Source organism: Balaenoptera acutorostrata, chromosome 7 (assembly GCF_949987535.1).
Source record: "Balaenoptera acutorostrata chromosome 7, mBalAcu1.1, whole genome shotgun sequence".
Lineage (NCBI taxonomy): Eukaryota > Metazoa > Chordata > Mammalia > Artiodactyla > Balaenopteridae > Balaenoptera > Balaenoptera acutorostrata.
This window is the reverse complement of record NC_080070.1, coordinates 18,418,056-18,436,551: the sequence shown is the minus strand read 5'-3', so window position 1 is coordinate 18,436,551 and position 18,496 is coordinate 18,418,056. Positions and strand designations below refer to the sequence as shown.

Sequence of the window (18,496 nt, the reverse complement as noted above, 5' to 3'; positions counted from 1 at the left end):
TGCAAACCATACACAGAATTTTAAATTTTCTACCAGCCACATTAAGAAAAAGAACAAGTAATTAATTTTATTTAACCCAATATATCCAAAATATTATGAACTCCACATGTAATCGTTATTTTACAGAGTACACATCTTAATTCAGACTAGCTACATCTCAAGTGCTCAATAGCCAACATGTAGCTTGTGAGTACCATACTGAACAACACAAGTCTATGAAACAGCTTGAGAAAACAGGCATATATCTACCTTCAGACCAATCTCTTGGTACCAATCTATGGTACTATGCACCACAATATGAAAAGATCTGATATCAGTAGTAATCTATACACAATATCACAACTTGTAATATCATTGCTGATCCCAGTATAAGAGAACACTCTGAAAGGGAATCAAAAGAAAACTAATTAAAGAACATTTGCCTTCAGAGAACAGAAGTAAAGACATAAAGGAAATGAACTGTGAAGTTCTTTTTTCAACTAATCTCCAAGCTTCTTTATATGTTGCATTACAGTGTAACTCCTCTAGAAATCATTAGCATTATGACAAGTACATTCAGAGTACCCAAAAAACATATCTTTCATTTTCCCCACAATTTTACACATGATTTCTTCTTCACCTATTTGTACCAATTTCCCTTTTACTGTCACGTTCAGCATCATTCTGTTGGAAACTTTATGAACAAAAGTAAAACCAACTCACATCAGAGACTTAAGAATGGGTTATCAAGATATCTGAAAAGAGTTTAGAGTATAAAATACTAATTCAAATAGAGCCAAAAGTCTTAAGAAATACAATATATCCATCTGGAAGTAGGGAAAAACAGAAAGGGCGGGAGTAGAGGGTGGACACTAAATTTGGCAGGGGTTGGGGAGAAAGCAAGTATTGCTAAAGGAGGTTAGAGGTAGTAGTGAAATAACAACAGATCTCTATTTTTTTTTTTTTTTTGGCCACGCTATGTGGCATGTGGGATCTTAGTTCCCCAACCAGGGATCAAACCCGTGCCCCCTGCAATGGGAGCACGGAGAATTAACCACTGGACCACCAGGGAAGTCCTCACAGATCTCTATTTTAAAAGGGTGGTCCAGTCTTCTACTCAAAGCAACTTTCTGCAATAGCAACCAACTCATACCTTCTCTTTCCAATTTCCTCTGGGATATAGTTGTCAAGTCTTTCTGTGTATAGGGTGGAGGAGAGGAGGGTTAGTGAGGAGAAAAGAAGCAGGCCATGAGCCATCCCTGACAACTTCCCCATCCATAAAAATTGGCAAAATCAAAGACTGCATTAAATATGCCTTCAAGATTTAGTAAGATAAGATAGACTAGAATAATCTCTAATCTTATCAACTCATGAAATTTCTTAAACTCAGAGCAAATCTTGCCATCTCATTTATGTTTTCAAAGGATCATTCTGACAGCTGTTAGTTAACAGACTATAAAGAAAAGGGTAAAAGCAGGGAAGTTGGTTAAAAGGTTGTTGCAATTACCCAGCAAGAGATGATGATAGCTATGGAGATGGGAAAAACTGGTTGAATTCTGGGTATGTTTTAAAGGTAGAGCCAACAACTTCCTGATGAAATGAATGTGGGATGTGAGAACAAGAGAATCAAGAATGATTTTACCAAGGTTTCTATCCTGAGCAACTTGAAGCTGCCAACAACTAAGATGAGGAAGGCTTTGTGGGTGATGCAGGTATGAGAGGACAGACTTGGTGGGGAGAAGAGCAAGAATTCCATTTTGCATATGTTGAGTTTGAGATGTTTAATAATTATACAAACGGAGATAGTGAGTAGGCAACTGGGCATACAAATCTGGAGTTCAGGAGAGTGGTCTGGACTAGAGAAATAAATTTGAGTCTCATCTATATTTAGAAGTAATTCAAAGCCATGAAACTAGCAGAGATCACCAAGGGAGTGAGAGCAGATAAAGATAATCAAGGAGTGAGCCCTGCCTGGGATCTACCAAGAAAGACTAAGAAGGAGCAGCCAATGAGGTTTGAAGAAAACCAAAAGAATGTGGTATCCTAAAAGGCATGTGAAACAAGTGTATCAAAGAGGAAGAAGAAAATAACTTTGTCAAATGTAGACTGATCGCATAAGACAAAGAACTGACTACTAGATTTAATAATGTCATTGTTGGGAGACCTGAACAAAAAAATGTTAGTACAGTGGTAGGGGCAAAAGCCTGATTGGAATAGGCTTAAGAAAGAACATGAGAAAACAATTAGAACAAGCGCACTTAGACAATGTTTTAAGGGGTTCTATAGCAATGGAAATAGAGAAGAGCAAGGAATAGTGATCAAGAGAAGATATTTTTATGATGAGAAAAATAACAGTATGTCTGTACACTGATGGGAATGATCCAGAAGAGAAGGAAGAACTGAGGATGTACAGAGAGGGAGGAGAATTGCTAGAGTACTGTCTAAAGTAAATGAAAGGGGATGGGATCTAACGCATTAGTCAGAGGAACTGGGATTAGACAGAAGCAAAGACAATTCATCCATAGTAATAGAAGGCAGGCAATGTCTTATCAGTAGGTACACAGGTGGTGGAGTCTATAAATATTCTTCTGACTGCTTCTATTTTCTCAATGAAGTAGAAAGCAGGTCCATCAACTGAGAGTGAGTATGAGGACGGTTGGAAGTTTGAGGAGAAAGGCAAAGGTATAAACTAGGTCATCTAGGAGAGGGGAAACCAAATGGACTAAGGAAATAGACTATGATTTCCAGACAATATTAAGGGCTTTTCAGTAACTTTCAGTCTTTAGTCCCTGTCAGCTGCACAGGTGCAGACATGAAGAACTCAGAGAATCTGATTTAACTAGGGTTAAGGTTTCGCCAAGTAAGTATGAAGAAGCAAAAAAGGAGCAAGAGAGGTGAGGCCAATGAAAGAGAATGAATATAATGATTGATACCTAGGTAATGAATGTAATACACTAGGTAAGAAGGGAAGAAAGGAAATCAAGGGTGGCAAAGGACAGTGCAAAGGGAATACAAACTGGACTGGAGGTCCTAATGATAGTAAGCTTGTTGAGTTGGGAAGTATGTGGAAGGAGCTGAAAAGACAGACGGTGGTCAGAGAGGGGCTGCATGAACTGAAAGTCATGGTGGGGTGGGGGTTCATGTTATTGGTAATAACAAGGTGTAAGGTATGACCATGGGGACTTCCCTGGAGGGCCAGTGGTTAGGACTCTGTGCTACCATTGCAGGGGGCATGTGTTCGATCCCTGGTCGGGGAACTAGGATCCCACATGCTGTGTGGCGTGGCCAAAAAAAGAAAGATATGACCATGGAGTGGTGACTGAGATAGGGTTGAGAGCAAGATCATTAAAGAATTTTAGAACTTAAGAGGCCACAGTAATAGAAGCAACACAGATGGTATATGTTGAAATTACCAAGAATTTTAAAAGGGATAGTGTTATTAGCAAGAATGACAGTAAGCTAAGAGCTAAAAGTGAAGAAAAGATGAGTAACTCAGAATGCAAGAAATGCCAGCAAACATAAGGGTTTTTGAACAATATAACCAGGCTCACTTTTTGACTCCTATTCCATGGAAGAGATCAGAATGGGAAATGTAGTCTTAAATCTCAGTGCATGGACTCCCCACTGACCCCTGATGATAGTATACAAGAAAAAAATGAAAAACGTTATAGCCAACACGTACAAGGCAGTGTCTTCAGAAAAGTAGAAAGCAGAGGAAGTATACAGGAAAAAAAAACAAGGATACAAGAAATTTTGCTGATGATGGAGAGGAGTGAAAAGATAAGAAATATTCAGAAAATTGTGAGGATTCAAGTGTGAGACATGAACTGTCACCTGGGAGAATGGCAGTAACTGACATAAAAAGGGATAAAAGATATAATGAGATTAGTCCTGATGGACTTTAGGCAAGCAATAGTGTCTAGGCTGTGACTGCTAGAGGGAGGTATCAGAAGCTCCCTGTCAATGGAACACAAAAATCTGGGGAAGCACTGCCCTTTGTCTCAGTGCAAAGGGCTTTTCCTTCACCCCTAATGACGGCTTACAAGGAAACTGTAATGTACTTGTAAGGCTGTAGAGTTTTAAAAATTAATAATATAAAGAAGTTAGAACAGTTCCTAGATTCTAATAAGCACACAAATATAAGCTTTTATTAGCTAATCAAATATAAAATATAATTATTATAGGGAAAAAAAAGAGATGCATCTTACATTTTTTTCCCTCAGCTAAATGGGTATCCCACATGATTTCCAGGAAAACCAGTACCAAAATGGACTCAGAAAACCCATTTGAGAAGACAAAGTCTCTGAGAAGATCAACTTCTATGTAGTGTCCATCAATCTCAGAAAATTGGCTCTCCTCCAAAAATGTATCCCCCACCACCACCACTTAAACTGATTGCCCCATCAACCCCACTTCAATGGTAAAATAATTTACTCATGCAATGAGCATATACTGAGCACCTAATATGTACCAAGTGCTATTCCAAGAACCTGGGATACATCAAAGAACAAACATCCCCATCCTAGTAGATGGAGATCAACAACAAACAGTATATATAATGAGTAAGTGGATTATATGATATGTTTGGAGAGAAGTATTATAGGGAAAAAAAAGTTTTAAAATGCAAATATTAATATTAGGGGAGAGGGGCCTGGATGCTAACTGGAAATAAATAGGGCAGGCCTTAGTGAAAAGCACATCATGTGAACAAAGGTCTGAGAGAGTTGAGACAGCTATGTAGTAATTAGATAAGTGTTTTCCAGGCAGAGGGATAGTCAGAGCAAAGATTCTAAGGCTTTTCCATTTAGTTCTTACCACTACTTGGCAATAATTTTATTAATTTTTTTTTCTATTTCTTCTCTTCTATCGTCCAATCCTACTCTCTATGTTACTTCAGCAGTGGATGATAATAACAGCTAATATTTATCAAATATTTACTACATACCAAGCATTGTTGTAAGAGTTTTAAAAAGATTAAGTAATTTAACAGATCTATGAAATAACATAGATCTATGAACATAACAGATCTATGAAACAGATCTCCATCATTCACAAGGAAGAAACTGAGGCACAAAAGATTAAGCAACTTTCCTCAAGATTACAGAGTTAGCAAGTAGCAGAACCCTGAAGCAGCATGTGTAATAAGTCTTCTGTACTGTGAAACTTAAGAACATTCAGCACAAAGACTGCCTCAAGTTTTCTCATTTCTAATAAATAGAATCTCTCATATTACACATTCAATAACTGTGAAAGCTGCTATTATAATTTGTCTTCTTGCCACTTTTATAGTCATTACCTACTATTGAATAGTCTTTAGCTACAGTCTGTACTTACCATCTTTCTGAACTTCCCGCCAATCTGATTTACATTCTCAGTCTACTGAAATCGCTCTCATGTGATTAGTTACTGTCACACACAAGCCAAAGGGCTTTCTCTATTCTCATTTTGCTTGAATGTTGCATTGAACTATGTCAATTCCTTTTTTTCTTCCTGAAGTTGAAGTGGTATCATACTAGATCTTCCTATCCCTGTGACTTCTCTCTCCTAGAAAGTCTCTTCCTTTGTTTTCTGAGACAAACTTTTCCATCTTCCTTTTACCTCTAATTGTTCCTTTAATAATACCTTTTTCAGGGACTTCCCTGGTGGTCCAGTGGTTAAGAATCCGCCTTCCAATGCAGGGGACGTGGGTTCGACCCCTGGTAAGGAAACCAAGATCCCACATGCCATGGAGCAACTAAGCCTGAACACTCTGGAGCCTGTGCGCCGCAACTAGAGAGAAGCCCGCGTGCCGCAACAAAGACCCGACGCAGCCAAATAAATAAATAAATAAGTACCTTAAAAAAACAAACTGTTGGGCTTCCCTGGTGGCGCAGTGGTTGAGAATCCGCCTGCCATTGCAGGGGACACGGGTTCGAGCCCTGGTCTGGGAAGATCCCACATGCCGCGGATCAACTGGGCCCGTGAGCCACAATTACTGAGCCTGCGCGTCTGAAGCCTGTGCTCCGCAACAAGAGAGGCAGCGATAGTGAGAGGCCCGTGCACCGCGATGAAGAGTGGCCCCCCGCTTGCCACAACTAGAGAAGCCCTCACACAGAAACGAAGACCCAACACAGCCATAAATAAATTAATTAATTAAAAAAAAAAAAACTGTTTCACTTCTACCCCTTTAAAGGTAGGGATCCAAAAAGCTCACTTTCCTTTGTGCTTGTCTCTGTTAACTCAGTCCCCCTTAAGGTTTATTCATCCAATAAGTATTTATTGAGCACCTACTATCTACCAGGCACTATTTGGGTCACTTTGGATACATCAGTGAACAGAATAGACAAAAAAAAAAAAAAAAAATCCCCTTATCCACATAAAATCAAATAAGTCTATGCTACCAAGGACACTCAAAACCATCTTCCCCTAAATACTATTTTAAACACATCACTCCCCTGACTTAAAACAAACAAACTTGCAGTGATTGCAATGATTCCCCTCTTATCAACCACATCTAAATTTCTCTGCCTTAGTTCAAAACACTCCATAATTATTTTCTATCATACCTGTCCAGATTCATTTTCCATTACTCCTTGATTCAAAAGAATTCCAGGTAGGTCAGTCCTTTGATTACCCCCTAAAACACATTACCTGTGTTTCCAGCTGGTCAAATAACTACTGAAAACGTATGTCTACTACCCAGACATAAAAAAGTACACTGAATAAAAAGATAAGTCTTCAAAAATAGATTTTTAAAAAATTCTTTCAAATGTATAAAAACAGCAAACACGTATCCAGGGCTTACTATATGCCAAGTGCTATTCCATGCACTTTATATACATTAACTCATTTATTCCACACAACAATCTTAATAGCTGCATTCTACAAATGAGGAAGCTGAGGTCCAGACAGCATAAGGTAACTTGCCCTAGGTCTGACAAGAAGTGGTAGGAGTAAGATTCAGGCTCAGGCAGTCTGGTTCCATACTAAACTGCATGCTCCCAGCAGAAGCCATAAATAAAAATAGGGGGAATTGAAAGGGCTGGCAAGGAAATCTATAGGCCAATGAAAACTATGTTCAACTATAAAAAAAAATCATTTAAGCTAGCCCGTTACTCCAAGAGCAATATTTCCTTTAATATAACGTCATTTTAAAAATTACAGAATTCAGTAGTATATAATAAAAAGCACAACCTGTAAACACAAACACATCATATATTATTCAGAGTTCTCCAAAGCTGCTGAAAACATTTGCTAGGCATGACAAAAAAATAGAGGGCAACACACGACTAACAAATGTTCTTTTGTTAGCACAGCTATATTAAAGTATTTTACTCTAATACTTGTTTTCATTAGGATCAAACAGATTTGAATACAGTGCAGGGATGGTAACTACCTTAAAAAAGACTATTAGCTTTACTTTTTAGAAGCAAAATTCACATCTAGGACTAGGTCCAGGACAACAGAAAAGATTTTAGTAGAAGCAAGAAATTCCAAGAAAGTACCACGAAGCATCTAACATCAGTACCCTTCAACCTATCACCAACTGTATTGCTAAAGGACATTTTAAAAGATTTCTAAGTATTCATTTAGTAAATTCATGAAACTACTTTATAACTGATTACATAAAATTAAAAATGAAAGGAAGAGGTTCTTCTATAAAACAATCTTAGAATAACCTTACGCCAATACATGAGCAAAATGAGGAGTATCACACGTATTTTCTTCTCTTTCCCATTTCCCCCTTCCTTCTGGCAGATTAAAAACACAAAAATGGTCAGGTTTTGAGCTAGAGAGGTTAAAATGCACAAGCCTGGACAGGGATGCTAGTCTGACTTAGAAAAGGCTAAAGTCTGTAGCCTTCCCAACTAGAAGCCTAACTTAGAAAAGAAAACCTAAAGTATGTAGCCAAAGGCAGCAAAGGAGCCAGTGCCATCAATGCCTTAGGCAAAAATGCACCGTGGTCATTATTAGAGTTTGAAGTGTTTCACTGTATTTTCTGCCTCTCCTCCCTTTTCCTAGGTTTGCAATGTACCTGCCCTCCCAGCTACCCAAGACACCCCCAAAGCCACTCACACAAAAAAGGGCTCCCTCCCAAGAACTTCATGAATAAAACTATGCAAAATACTAATAATTTGAGATTAATTCAAGTTGTTAAAATCTGGGAGAGATTTTTGGAGCATGGAACCATTTTCTCCTCTCCCCTCCACCACCCACTGTGACACTTTTAAGCGGCTCCACACTCAAGGCATTAAATTAAAAGTTCTTGGGGAAAAGAATGGATTGGCAGCTACCACTGAAAATATTCTCAAATACTAAGGTTCTCCTATACTGCATATTTGATATTTACTTCCTTCCCACATACACTGGGTAGTAATGAGGAAGAAGCATAATCCTCCTCAAGATTCTCCTGCACAAAGGCGATAGCAATTCAATCTTAAATCCACAATTAAAATATTAAAGGCTCTGTTAAAACATACCCAAGGAGAAGGCAATAGCTTTCTATTCCAGTGACCATATTAGATAGTACGCATAACCCGCTAAATAAAGAAGGAAAAAAATGTCAAAAATAGTTCTGTCACATCACCAGGATTAAGGAGGTTTAGGATGGAGGGAACACCAATGAAAAACACGTATTTCCCAACAATGCACTATATTGCATCATTATCTTTATCCTTATTAATATTTCCCAAGTACCCGAAAGGTCCATGGCATTATTGTAGGTTATACCTTTTATAATAATAGGAAAGAAAATGATTGGTAAATTAAGGTAAATTTAATTTTGAAGCTGTAAGCACCTAAGCTTGAGATGTTTTCAGACTCAACTATGAGAATTCTTGAGATCCACATGCTAAATATTGTAGAAAGGGAATACATGTGATACTGAGGGAAGCAGGAAGAGAACAATGGCAATACAGTATTATTCATCTACTATTTACAAAGCCAGAAACAAGAAATCTACTTTTCCCCTGCTGCTTTAAGATAACAAATGAAATTATCCTTCACAAAACAAAGCAAGCATGCTATCCAAAAATACACAATAGATGAAGTAAGTTGGTTTAATGAAGAGTGAACAAACCAAAACAAAGAAAAGAATAACTTCAAGGGTCTGAGAACTTAAAAAAATTCTCAAATAAAATAAATATGGCTGTTGTTTAACCAGATCTGTTTTTAATAATACCTTTGCAAAACAAAGTATATCAAAATAAATCAAAGAATAAGCTTTAACTTAATAATGTCCCTACATTCTTCTTTGGCCTGCTGACCTATCCTTATCCATCCTTAAGGGAGGTTGGGGCTGACAATATTAGTGCCCTATTCATCAGAATTTTATGCCATTCCTTCTGTGTTAATCAGGTCATTATTAAACTTTAAAGCTATCCAGTAATATATACTGGTTACAAGCTGTTCAAATATACATTTCCTAATACTTCTTCTGAACTCTTACACACATAAGAAGCAGATGAGGCATCAATTTCCCTTTTACAAATGAAATATGTTCCATCTCATTATCATGTAATAAAGATTTTCTTTATTTTCCAAACTCCCAGTGAATACATATCTAAAATTATTTGAAAACACTGGTAGCTATTTTCTGCTGAATTTTCTTGAGATTGTTATTTGAGTAATCATGCATCACTTCCTTTTCAAAAGCTGGGCTTGCCTAACAAATTGCAGTTTACTATCAAAGACAAATAGACATTTCTTCAGTCCTCTATTCTCCAAAAGCTTGTTGTCATTTCTGGATATAAGGACTGAAGAGAAGATAGAATCAATTAGGTGCCAAATCATGTAGAATATCCACACCAACATCTCTCAGGTGGCCCCTTACCTCAGTGGGCTACTCATTAATTTTTCACACTCAACTCAACTGTCAACCCCAAAATATGCTGCACACTACTGAAGAAGGAATCTTTTTAAGAGTACTTTCATCTTGTCATCTCCTGCCCCCAACCAACTACTGGCTCCTTACCGTAGCTGATCAGATTCAACCTGACACTGAATATACCTTATAATCTAGCCCTACTCTAGCATACTAATTTCTCTGACACCATTCTCAGAAATTAACACCTTATTCTACTGAGATCAGACTCCTTACACCTCTCTCACATCATGCTGGTCCCCACCAAGTGTTTGCTCCTGCTTCCAAGCCCCACATGGAACGTATGGAATGTTCTCCTTCTGAAGATGATCTGCCTATGCAGACAGTACATATTCTTTATTCAGGTCCCACTTTCTCAAGGAAGCCCTGCTCCTAGATAACCCTATACTAACATAATGGACTCAGACCCATGTATCAAAGCGTTAGTTGTATAATGCTTTGGATAGTGCTAGTTATATTATTATGAAAGTATACCCAACAAGATAATAAACTCTTAGAAGAGGTTGGGCCATTTCCCAAGAAGTAGGTCTATAATAAGTACTTAAAGACTATTTGACAAATTGATTGAATAATCCTGATTTTTTTTTAAAAATCAAGGATATTATATGTCAAAAAGAGTTCTAGTACAAATGAAATAATTGTGATGACGAGGATTTGCTTCAAAATAATCCAGGTCAAAGAGTAGGGGGACAAGGAGTAAACTAAGTGGGGGCATAGGTAAACCCAGATTGACTATGAGCTGATGATCTTTGAAGTGACACACACATAGAGATTTGTGTCTACTTTGGTTTAAAATTTTTCACGTTAATAAGTCAATTTTTTTAACACTAATAATGTCTTTACTTCATTTTAAATGACAAAACGAAGGCATATCATAACACTTTTCTTTACCCAACAAATACCTAAGTCCCCATTTAAAGTATGAAAAAGAATTCTGGAAAGATCTAATTTGACAGGGAACTTGTATGAGCTAATTCTCAACTAAGAATTAATTTAAAAATTAAAGGAAAAAATCTAATCGAAATGGAGGGGATCTCCATCAAAAGAAAAATTAATCTTACTACCAAAAGCAATACTGCTTATATTTCAAATTTCCATTCAATTACAGCATTCACAAAAGGGTCCACCCAAACAATAGCTGAAAAATCACGAAACATTGTTAAAAAAAGAAAAAGCAAAATATGAAAGGCAGAAAATAAAAAGAAAAAAAGTTGCTACAATCAATGTTCAATAACCCGAATCAGCCAATGTTATTTCAAGAAATTCACTATCTGAAGACACCAATTGCCCTTAACAGGGATTGAATTAGTAGGTTCTTAAATAATCAGGAAAATTAGCACTTCCTCTTTATTCTGAGAACTGAAAAATATGCTTAAGAAATTTCAGATATCTGGCTTAATGACAACATATAGCTCCACCCCTTTGATATTTCAGTCTATAACTACTCTTCAAAATTCAACCATTATTTCCCTACATCATCGTTCACTAATTCCTTCTAAAAGCAGTGATACAAACATCTACTATCTTTAAATGCTGGCATTTTATTCTTCTAATTACACTGCTTCTTTGCCTTGACTTTTTTTCCCCCCAAACTGGTTTTAGGCATATATACAAACCAATCTGATTATTTTGATTTCCCCTTCTCCATATTTTCTCTAAATACTCAAGAGGGGAGGTTTTAGATACCATAACTAAATAACATATTTGATTGTGAACAGATATCCGACATATACAAATAGCAAGTTTTATCCCAATAGCAATACATCATCTGCCCATCACCCAATGCAATTAAAGTTTAAAACAGGACAACTCTCTTGTATAAACAGAGTTTAGAAAGAATGAAACCATCCTCACAAATAAACTCCTTAGGAGAAAAATAAACTCATACTCAAATTGCCTTGTACTTGCCCTATCTTTAAAGTTTCATTTTCCTAGCAAGTAAAAGTAATCATCTTCTTTTTAGTAGCATGTAATTTCTCTCTTCTAGTAAAAGAAAAACTGTTACGGGAAAGCTAATCTAAGGGGCCAAAATAGTATTGAAATTTTCTCTTCTATAAACTACTTTCTGATTAAAAAATAAAAGAATCATGCTACAAAAAAGAAATGTGACAAAACCCATTGGATTAATATTACTACACGTGAAAAAGTTGACATTTACTACACAATCTTTTCTAATAAAGGTCACATAAGTATCAGATTAAAAAGAATTCTGAAAAAAGTTTTTTCAGAAAACCACTAAATATAGGATTAACAGTCCCACTATCTTCTTTCATTGCATCACTAAATAAGTGAGTAAATTATGCCATCTTTATAATTTGTGTACTCTCAACTTTTGAGAAAAAAATATTACTCTCTTTAAAATATCAGTGGTATTGCCACATTTTATATAAGAATGGGCATTTGCAGATTTTTCCTAATATCTCTGAGGTAACACAAAATTTTTTAAATCTCAAAACGTGTTAACAAGTTTTATCCAATACATGCTATTCCAGTGGGATGAAAACCATTTACAAGTTCCACTTAGATTAAGAAATCCTTTGAGAAAAGTATGTAGTACATTCTAGTTACACTATTTCTAGAGCACTAAAAATCTCTATAACCTATTTCCCTACCGTTTTTCTTTAGAACTAACTGAGATGAATGTAACTTACTTCACAAAAAGTCAAGACAGTACTATACTTAATGACAGAAAGCTAAATGAATTTTCAGCAGAGGTTTAAGTTTTCACAAATTAAAACTTTCTATTTGGGGCTTCCCCAGTGGCACAGTGGTTGAGAATCTGCCTGCCAATGCAAGGGACACCGGTTCGAGCCCTGGTCTGGGAAGATCCCACATGCCGCGGAGCAACTAGGCCCGTGAGCCACAACTACTGAGCCTGCACGTCTGGAGCCTGTGCTCCGCAACAAGAGAGGCCGCGATAGTGAGAGGCCGGCGCACCGCGAAGAAGAGTGGCCCCCGCTCGCCGCAACTAGCGAAAGCCCTCGCACAGAAACGAAGACCCAACACAGCCAAAAATAATTAATTAATTAATTTTAAAAAAAACTTTCTATTTCACTTGAATGGTCTATAAAAATAATAACATTGGGTTTCCCTGGTGGCACAGTGGTTAAGAATCTGCCTGCCAATGCAGGGGACACGGGTTCGAGCCCTGGTCCGGCAAGATCCCATACGCTGGGGAACAACTAAGCCTGTGCGCCACAGCCACTGAGCCTGCGCTCTAGAGCCTGTGAGCCGCAACTACTGAAGCCCATGTGCCTGGAGCCCGTGCTTCACGACAAGAGAAGCCACCGCAACGAGAGGCCCGTGCACCGCAACGAAGAGTAGCCCCCGCTCGCCTCAACTAGAGAAAGCCTGCATGCAGCAACAGAGACCCAATGCAGCCTAAATAAATAAATAAACAAACAAATAAATAACTTAAAAAAAATTTTTTTTTAAATTATAATAACATTGAGTTGAAATAGATTAAATCAAGTGCTATCTGCAGGCACCAGAAAGAAAAAGAAACTTTTTTTTAATGAAGAGTGTAGCTTACCTTAAAGCAGAAGTAGCGAAGGAGAGAAGGGGAAGATTTCTAAAATCATAGTGCTTAAACTGAGAAGATATTTTTTCATTATATTAATACATATAACATCATTTTAAAAAGAAAACTTCCCTAATGCAAGGAGTTCATCCTTAAGCAATGCCCTCTTTCTTTTACAAAGTAATAAACTGCAAGTTATCGCTAGTGCTCCAATCAGACTGAAGTTGAAGGGCATTACAAAACAGTTTTTCTGTATTTTACCATTTGATTATAACTGTCTCATCCTAATAAAATTAAAGATTTGTCTATGGAACTTTATGAAAACAAATTTCATAACAAGTCAACCTTAAGTAACTCATGTTCAAAAACCCTCCTGTAGAAATAATCTATTCAATTGAAGAATTCAACTACTGAAACTGGCAGAAAGTATTCCAAACTATCAAAAAAAAAGAACCCCACGAAATTATGAAGCTACAATACTCAAAATGTTACATCTAAGAAGTTAAACCACAGGGGCTTCCCTGGTGGCGCAGTGGTTAAGAATCCGCCTGCCAGTGCAGGGGACACAGGTTCGAGCCCTGGTCCGGGAAGATCCCACATGCTGCGGAGCAACAAAGCCCGTGCACCGCAACTACTGAGCCTTTGCTCTAGAGCCTGCGAGCCACAACTACTGAAGCCCATGCTCCTAGACCCCGTGCTCCGCAACAAGAGAAGCCACTGCAATGAGAAGCCGGTGCACCGCAACTAAGAGTAGCCCCCGCTCACGGCAACTAGAGAAAGCCCACTGCAGCAACGAAGACCCAACACAGCCAAAAATAAATAAATAAAACAAATAAATTTATAAAAATAAAAAAAGTTAAACCATACAAAAATATTTTGAACTCTCAGCTATTTCCTATCAAAATGTCAAAGAACTTTAGATATCTTCTTCAGCTGTGTTAAAGATCCCAAAGTAAATTGATTTTGACTTCACAGTGCTGAAACTAAGAATTTGATGATGGCAGGAAAAAAACTATAGAGTGGAGAAAATTACTTGAGAATGTTTTTATTGAAGCAAAATATCTTTACAAAAGAAAAAATGTATTAAAATCATTTACCCTCTTCTGCCAGACAAACAGTCCTCTCCTAGAACACACTGCTTACAATTCAGCCAAGTATGACTGCCAAGGGTTTCTAAACCCGTGTGTTAGGCTTGTTCAAAGTGGAAAGCTTCTCCACCAGTGTATTACAAAGAAAAATGAAATATATTTTTTGCTTAGAGTTGAAGATCAATTGTATTAAATATATTCCTACTGATAAACTAAAAGTAAGTAATACTTTTTTTTAAAAAACCTCAGGTCAAACTTAGAACAAGGTTTGCTATATAAATTGTTTCCAATTCTCAGGAAAGTCGGGATTTATTTAGTTTCCCCAAATTGTGGCTTAAGTGGCTGAAAGGAAAAATGAAGTTTTATAAACAGCTTTCCTAACCTCGGTTTACATTTGATGAAACAGACCATTTATCACAATCAAGTGAATATGTCAAATGTAAGATTCCATCAAGTATTACAGATAAAATCTGTAAAAAATCACAATAATGCAGTAACATCCAAAAGTGATTTAACGGGCAACTATATGTATTTATATTTACACTTGAGGTATTATTACTTTTGCAAATAAGAGGTATATTGCTGCATGAGATTGCTACTATGACTTAATATTTTTACATACATCTTAAGAACACAACGTCTTATTTATGTTTAAATTTGAGATGTATGTATCTGATCTACATAATCCTGTTTGTTTTTCTGGTAATTCTTTACTTCACAGTAGTCTGATTATAGCAAAAGCTCCTTCTTCACAAAACAGACATCATAAGCCACCATTGGCTTCTAGTTTTCTGCTTTTTAATGTAAATAATAATGACACTGAGTGTTACCAAATGCATTTATGTGCACAGCTTTGTCATTTCTTTCCCAGCCCCCTTCTTTTCTATGGAAAAAATGAGATTTAGTTTTCAAAAAAAAATCGATTTTTCTTTTGCTTATAGACCTAATGGTTTTCAAGAGAAGACAATTTATTCAGATACCTACCATTCTAGATATGTTAAAAGAAAGAACTTCCCAAATCCAAAAATATCAAGTCAGTCAGATATTAGCTGGAGAGGAAATTTCCACTCAAACTATAAATAAAATGTCATCAATTAAGCTGAACATCAATAAAACTGAGTCAATAATCAATTCTCAATTTGGAAGGAATCTGTAACCCACATATAACCTGCATATAATCAAAACACCACTTATATTTGCTTGTGGAGCTCACAGATGAATTTGGTTGTGTGCCAGATTTATCTTATTTTTAAACGCCCAGGCTAATATTGGTTGGTATAATCAGAGCCCACATTAAGTATCCTGGGGAGACTCAATTCAGAAGAACGCTTGGTAGCATGGAAAAACCGGTCCAAAATGGAAAATAAAACAAAAACAAAAACAAAAAACCACGTCCCAACAGAGCGAAAAATCCACAAATAGATCACTGAAAGCAAAACGAAGACGCTCCTCTCCGGAGTAGCCTGAATAAACGAGCTTCACTCAAAACGTGTAACAGTATCCTACCTCACTTTATTCACTTCCCAACTTCCTTGACTTTTCAGGGGCCAACACGGGGCATCCCTTTTTTTCTGGAAGTGTATGCTGAAAGAATCTGTATAGGAAAGAGGGAAGGAACGGACAATACCCAAAAACGCTGTGAAACAGGTGGGTCAGAACGAGCAGCAGCATAATCTAGATACTTAAGGGGCAGCTTTAAAATGACAGATGTGGTTAAAGGAAAGACTGTAAATCGGAAGAAGCCCTAGGGTAGCAGATAGGCTGGGGGCTAATGGCAAGCACCGGGGGGAGCAAAGGCTAACTCCACAGTGGTAGCAGCGGAGCAAAAAACAAGCAGCAGGACGAGTGGGCAACGAGCAGTGGGATTAATGAGCCCCACGGGTCAGAGTGGAAGTGATGGCTTCGGTCTTGGGAGACGGGAGCCACTGGGGAAGGACGTCAGAGAGGGGCAAGGGGGTTGGGAAAACAGGGAGTCCTGAGACCTAAGATCCCTGCCCCTACAAAAACGTAGGGGAGAGCACTGAAGACGAGCAGCCGCCTCGGCTGCCCAATTGAAGAGATTTTCGAAGCAGTCGAGGCTCGCCGCCGCGCAGCCTTCTGCCCCGCTCCCTTTTCCCGGCGGTAACTGCTGTGGCGTAGAGGGGAGAGGGAGGAAGAAGAGGAGGAGGAAGACCGAGAAGGAGGCTGAAGATGAGGCGGGGGGGTGGGGAGAAAGGGGGGTGCGGCCTGCACAGTCCCAGCGAAGCCTCCGCTCTCTCGTAGCCGGTAAGCCCCGGGTTTCCCCTAAGCCCAGCCCCGCACAGACTCACCCGACTGCCTTGCCTCGCTTTTCCCTTATCCGACTCCACGCGTTGCCGCGTCCTCACAAGAGACCACTGAACGAGTGTCGGGGAAAAAACTCTTCAGAAACGGGCCTGATTGCTTCAGCGAGTCCGACCTTTACGGCTGAGAGAGAGACTCTCAGCTTTCGGTGGGTTCCACAGCCAGACGGGCCACCATCTTACATTAGGTTAAGACTCCTCCGGCCTCCGGTGCGCAGGCGCACGCCGATCCGGCGGGGAGGGGCGGGGGAGGGGCGGGAGGAGCGGCGGGGGACTGCTCCCGCAGCATCCTGGGAGTTGTAGTCCTCGGAGGGTAACAGCCCAGAGGCAAGCCGGGAGTTGATGTTCTCACTCCGAGGGCGGACGGGATAGCCCACCTCACGTGCCTGTTACACTATTGCCTTTCTTCGTGTTTTGCTTCCTTCTTGACCCGCGTGTGCTGCTCCGCTGTCATTTGGTCGGCGGCCTTCGTTAGCGGTTCCGTTTCCTCGGTGTTTGCTCAAATATGGGAGACCAAAACTCGGGGCCGGCGTAACCAATTTGGGGGGAACAGACACCGTTTTCTGCTCTGCCCACCATAGGTATTGAAGAGGGCGGGGTACAGGCAGGTTGGAGGTAGGAGGAGCGCGGGATTTGATCTAGGGTGGGAATTGGATACTGAATTGGCGTTTGTTTGCGAAAAGTGTTAACTCGTTGCCCCTGTTTGCGCGTTTTGGAGTCACCACCCTCGATCCAGTTCTCACCATTAATCTCCAGTGAAGAGATATCCTAAATTGTCCTTTACAGAAGTACAAGAGAACGGAAGACCCACGCGTTTACAAAAATGTGTTTCTGATGATATAAATTTGAGAACAGTATGCGGACTTTGCAAATTGTTAGTTCGATTTCCAGCCTGCACAGCTCTGCGCGCGGAGTTCACAAACCCTTCACACATCAATACATCCCAACGAATATAAGAACGCATTCGCAATTTCTACGAGCGCCGAGGAATCCTCAATCTCAAAAATCAGTCACACACATACACACAAAAAATCAGTCAATTTACTGGTGCCTCCCACATGCGTCCTAGAATTCTGGTGGAAGTGGCGCTCGACACAGTCGTTTTTGCTTACTGCGTGTATTCTTCACCCATTCATGCAACAAATACTCATTGAGCTCCTCCTGTGTGCCCGGCACTGTTCTATACATGGGGAGGAGACGGTGAGCAAAATAGACAAAATTCCCTGTTCCTATTCTAGGCATTCCTGTGTCTATTCTAGTGTGTGTGTTGGGGTGACAGAAAAGGGAGAGGAGGCAATTTATAAAACATATGATTGAAATGCACAGTATATTGTAACTGATGAAAAATTCTAAACAGAAGGAGAATAGAGGAAGGTTGCAATATAAAATCTGTGAACCTAATCTCATAGTGAGAAGCTTTCATTTCATTTTTTAATAATACATTAGTTCTTTGTGCTTCAGTTTCTTTACTATCAAGCCTAGAGTCAATTATTTGGTGAAAACTTAAAATATGTAATAAACTCACAATTTACCAAAAATTTGAAATTGTAGAATCATGAGATTATTACCTCGCAAGGAAACTTGGGAAATCATTTGGATTCACCACCTTTAGGTAACTATTTAAACATTCAGTATAGGAGACATGTATTATTTTAATGTGTGTTTTTTACATTAGCAATTTTATAGTGAAATATAAACCAAGTAATGAAAAGAACAAAATAAACAG

General features: G+C 38.6%; 1 protein-coding gene across 7 annotated transcripts in view; it reads right to left on the bottom strand.

Moving 5' to 3' along the window:
• CNOT4 (CCR4-NOT transcription complex subunit 4) overlaps positions 1 to 16,968 on the bottom strand; it is a 149,481-nt gene extending 132,513 nt beyond the window's left edge. For 6 of the 7 annotated variants that reach the window (XM_007177107.2, XM_057549750.1, XM_057549749.1 and 3 more), the window contains exon 1: positions 16,759 to 16,968. The gene's annotated coding sequence lies outside the window, so the exon portion shown is untranslated. Of the gene's footprint in view, positions 1 to 15,955; positions 16,044 to 16,758 lie in introns of all 7 variants that reach the window. The other variant, XM_007177109.2, reaches the window with a different exon arrangement.
• Positions 16,969 to 18,496: the final 1,528 nt, after the last annotated feature.